General features: G+C 48.3%; 3 non-coding genes across 3 annotated transcripts; all 3 read left to right on the top strand.

Moving 5' to 3' along the window:
* Positions 1–2076: 2076 nt before the first annotated feature.
* Trnaf-gaa lies at positions 2077–2149 on the top strand. Its single transcript has one exon. It is a non-coding gene; the product is annotated as a tRNA-Phe (tRNA).
* Positions 2150–2535: 386 nt separating this feature from the next.
* Trnad-guc lies at positions 2536–2607 on the top strand. Its single transcript has one exon. It is a non-coding gene; the product is annotated as a tRNA-Asp (tRNA).
* Positions 2608–3868: 1261 nt separating this feature from the next.
* Positions 3869–3940, top strand: Trnaa-ugc. Its single transcript has one exon. It is a non-coding gene; the product is annotated as a tRNA-Ala (tRNA).
* Positions 3941–4951: the final 1011 nt, after the last annotated feature.

Below are 4951 nucleotides of genomic sequence, written 5' to 3'. Positions count from 1 at the left end.
GGAGGCAGAGGCAGGCGGATTTCTGAGTTCGAGGCCAGCCTGGTCTACAGAGTGAGTTCCAGGACAGCCAGGGCTACACAGAGAAACCCTGTCTGCTTGTGTGCGTGTGTGACACGTGTCCTCACCCAGCCTCTCCTTCTCATAGGACTCATCCCAATAACTCCACACAGTTGTAGCCATTCCCCCTCAACACACTCACATACTCTTTAAAGATTTATTTATTTTATGTGGTCCTCTCAGAGCCCTTGGTTGTGAGCCACCATGTGGTTGGTGAAAATTGAACTCAGGACCATCTGGAAAGACCAACGGGCGGTGTTCCTAACGGCTGAGCCACCTCTCCAACCCAGATCTATCTATCTAGATATTTATTTATTTATTTATTTATTTATTTGCTTTATAGCTCCGCCTCTCCTTTCCTCCCAGTTCCCCCACCTCATGCCCCTCTCCCCATGCCTCCCTCCCCTTCTCCCGAGAAGCAGAGGACACCCCCCAACCTCCACACCCGGTAGATACCAACAAGCCCTGGTACATCAAGTCTTTGCAGGTCTAGAGACATTCTCCCCCACTGAAAGGCAAGAAAGGCAATCCAGTTAGGGGAACCGGATCTACAGGCAGGAAACAGAGCTCCAGCTGTTGGGAGACCCACATGAAGACCAAGCCACACATCTACATAGGTGCAGAGCCTAGGTCTAGTCCACATATACTCTTTGGTTGGTGGTCTAGTCTAAGTGAGCCCTGAATGGGGCCAGGTTATTTGACTGTTGGCCTTCTTGTGGAATCCTTGTCGCCTCTGGGTCCCTCAATCCTTCCTCTAACCCTTCCACAAGACACCCGAGCTCCGTCTAAAATTTGACTGTGGGTCTCTGCATCCGTTCCCATGTGCTGCTGGGTGGAGCCTCTCAGAGGGCTGTGGTGCTAGACTCCTGTCCCAAGCCTAGCAGAGTACCATTAACAGTGTCAGGGATTGGTTCACATCCATGGGTTGGATCTCAAGTTGGGTCAGCCATTCGTTGGCCGTTCCCTCGGTCTCTGCTCCATCTTTGTCCCTACACATCTTGTAGGCAGGACAAGTTGTAGCCATTCTTTAAAACTACAGTCTGACCTATTAGATATTGTCAGGGCTGGGACACATGACTTTTCGAGGGGACACTTAGGGACCTTGGTTTGCTAGATTTTTGCGTGTGGAAAGTTGACCATCTTTTCCATTTTCCACCAAACCATCATGTCAACGCTTGAGCATCATTCCTTCCCCCTCCCCGCCTCCCCCGCCCCCAACCCCAGATCAAGGCCATCAACAAGCCCCCTTCCTCCTTCTGAGTCCTCTTACGTCGCTTTCCAGGTCCTCTCTTGCAGGTGCGGCCCAAACACTACAGCTCCGGGTTGGACCACCACACCAGCCCTCATTCCTCCTGCGTGTGGTTGCCTCTCTAGCTCACCGCTCCACGCTCTCTGCAGCCACCTCGCAGACCTCACTTCCTGCCCTTGCTCCCCAGGACAAGCCTTCCGCATTCTGCTCCCCTAAGAGAAGGAAGCAGTCACTGTCCACCCCCATCTGTACCTGCCTTGTTTCCCCGTGATTCACAGCTGAACCTGTGTGCACAGATATGTAGACTACGCTTGGAAGCCGGATGTGAGTCGGGTGTGGCCCTGCCCAGGCAAAACCTCATCCCAGGGATTGTTTGCTGGTACCCCTGGCCGCCCGACAGCTGGCTGCATTCAGAAATGACCCGGCTCCTTCTCCGAGAGGAGAGTGGGAACAGAAGGTTCAGATCTTTGAGCCAAGATCATTCGAGCGTTTGTTACTCAACAACAGGCCAGCTTACTTCCAGCTAATAGGGAATAAAATTGCAGTGGATAATAAGATCCTGGGAATTCCTGAAGGACCCTCGTGTATAGTGGTCTTAGGGGATGCGCAGGGACCACAGCACACCGGTAACCCAGAAATGAGACGGGTAGTGTGAATGAATTTCTGGGTATCGAGTGAATTTTTCTAGGCATCTAAGTTTGGAAAAGCCAAGGACTCCAAGCCTTAGAAACGACAAGGAGGACAGAAAAAACGAGCCGGTAGCAACAGCCGCCGAAATAGCTCAGTTGGGAGAGCGTTAGACTGAAGATCTAAAGGTCCCTGGTTCGATCCCGGGTTTCGGCAGCTTGTACTTTTCCTGCTTTTAAAAATTCGCAGTTTATTAAAATGTTTTCGATTTCTTTCTACATAAAATTCTGGAGCTTCGTACCCGGTCGCAGAAGGCTCTGGAAATTTACTACCCTGTTCCCTTTAAGAGTGAATAAACGTGTTCCTTAAAGTAAATACCCATTTTCCGCACATGCGCACTCGCATGATGATGATTCTCTGTGATGTTTGTTGTTGTATGCTGGTGTATTTATTAATGTTGCACTCTAAATCCGGGTGGCAAAATAAAAACATAAGTAGGAAAGGCCCATTTGAAGAGCGCGATTCAATCAAATCAATTTATTACGTTACGGCATTCAAAGAATCTTAAAGGAGCTTCTTGCCAGGCCGAAGCTCAGCTCTCTTCCTCGTTAGTATAGTGGTGAGTATCCCCGCCTGTCACGCGGGAGACCGGGGTTCGATTCCCCGACGGGGAGATTGTTACTTTTTTTTTTTTTCTTTTTTTTTTTTTTGGTCACCAACTCTTGTGTTAAATAGGTCTTCCAACCTATTTAAACTCTTCAATGTTCACGAGTACGTTCAGCCTGCTGTAGATTAAGCACACCTATTCTCCTTCGTAGTGTACACGATCTCAGCCTGGGTAGCAGATCGCAAGAAAGACCCTGTTATCCAGCTGCGGTCCTTCGGTGTCCTTGATCCCCAACAGGAACAACACGGAAACCCAGACCCAGCTCACTCTGCGGCCCGCACTGCGTCTCCTTCTTTCTCCAGACCCTACCCGGGCCTTCTAATATCTGTGAATTTGAGACGTTTTCTTGTCCCTCACACAATTGTACATCCTTCCGAATTGTCACCATCCTTGCGTTCATTTATTCCCTCGTGGGCCCCTTTAGAGGAATTGAGTGGTCAGTAAAACAAAGAGCGAAATCAGGAGAATTGGGAACTGCCTCAGCTCGTGATCAAGCCTACAGGCTCCGTTCTTGTTGACTGTCTCAGTGAGCAGCCTGGGTTGAGTGTGTCTATGGTCTCCAAGTTCCACACGAGGCTCAGAGAGGTCAGGTAACCTCAGCTGCTATGCCCAGCATTCTTACAGACGACGTCAGGCCCCCGTTGCTGTGAGAGCACTGATAGGTATGAATAGCAGGTCATTTGAGGGTACATTATCTACGCCGGAAATAATAGGCAATCCCGGGGTGCAGCCCTGAAAGTTTGGGGGGTCTCTCCTCTCGGCACCCAGTCAAAACAACAGCCCCTCTCTTCACTGAGAAGAGTTTGCATTCTTGCTCCAAATTTGAGCCGTGATGGTGAGGTCTCAAACTGTTCGGCCATTTTCATATCCAGAAAATTCTTCCAGAAGGCGGGGAAGGCGTGAGGGGATGGGGCGGAGGCGGAGCAGTTTTCAAGCAAGCTTATAAACTCAGTCCTCGTGGTTGGAAAGCATCTCAAGTGTGAGGAAGCAGAGAATTCTGGGAGAGGGACATTGGGGTCAAGTCCATATTTATTGGGGAATTTATGTATTTTTTAATTTATTTTTACTTTGTGTTTGTTTTTTGAATCGGGTAAAAGCTTATTTTATATCAAGTTAATACTGAACACTTTTCATTAAAAGAAGAGGTAAAATTTATATTGCTAAGTCCTTAAGACTCCTTTAAATAAACACAATTTTAATTTAAAAAGAACTAGAAAAAAAACACAAACCGTACTAAAAGGTTTTACAGAAGCGCTGCAGAGCGGTCGGGGGATGTAGCTCAGTGGTAGAGCGCATGCTTTGCATGTATGAGGCCCCGGGTTCGATCCCCGGCATCTCCACCATTTTTTTTATTTTATTTTTTCTGTTTTGGGGCCATTTCTGTCCCTGGGTCTTTGCGATTGAATATCACCAGGAAAGACTCAGAATTGTACATTCATTCTTACTCTGAAACCTATAAAAATGCAACTATGCGTCTCTGGGAGGGTCATAAGAGAGAAGGCAGCAAGGTCAAGTGATGACCGATGACCCCGGTGGTTTGATTATTGAACCGATGCAAAGGTAGAGAGAGGACCATCAGGGGAATTTGCATTTCGTAGCTCCGGGACACTGATCCCCGAGGCGCAAGAGTGCAGGGCACTAGAATTTCAGCTGCCCATCTCGAGGTCCAGCTGCCCCAGCCGGGGCCCGATTTTGCGCAGCAGGTTCTGTACCTGATAAGAATGAATGACGTACGCAGGGCGCTTTTCTTAATCAGAGATGCACGGTACTTATGCGTCTTTACCATTCAAGTAAAGGTGCACTTTAATAAAAATAAAATAAAATATTCCACAGGTGCTACACAATCCGATTGACAGCACAGTGGCAAGGAACTCACTGTCACCACTTGCCTGTCATGTGACTGGACTTGTCCTCGACTGTCCTTGGCACCCACTGGGCCTTGTACTCGCAGAGGTCACCTGCCTCTGCCTCCTTAATGCTGGGATTAAAAGCATGCACCTCCTTGGCTGGTCTTGTATTTTATTTTTAAGTTGTTACTTTGTATTTTATTTTATGTGTATCGGTTTTGGGGGTGGGGGTGAGGGGGTTGTTTTGTTTGTTTGTTTGTTTGTTTGTTTGTTTGTTTCGAGACAGGGTTTCTCTGTGTAGCCCTGGCTGTCCTGGTGTATCGGGTTTTGACTGCATATTTCTGTGTACGTCTGTGTGAAGTGTCCTCAGAGGCCAGAAGGTGTTGGATTCCCCTGGAACTAGAGTTACAGATGGTTGTGAGCAACAACACATGGGTGCTGGGAACTGAATCTAGCAGCCAGTGCTCTTAACCACTGAGACAGCCCCATACAATGTATCGGTAC

This window comes from Mus caroli, chromosome 5, assembly GCF_900094665.2.
Source record: "Mus caroli chromosome 5, CAROLI_EIJ_v1.1, whole genome shotgun sequence".
In the NCBI taxonomy this organism is placed as follows: Eukaryota; Metazoa; Chordata; class Mammalia; order Rodentia; family Muridae; genus Mus; species Mus caroli.
Note: the sequence above shows the minus strand (reverse complement) of the source record. Positions and strands in the feature narration are given on the sequence as shown.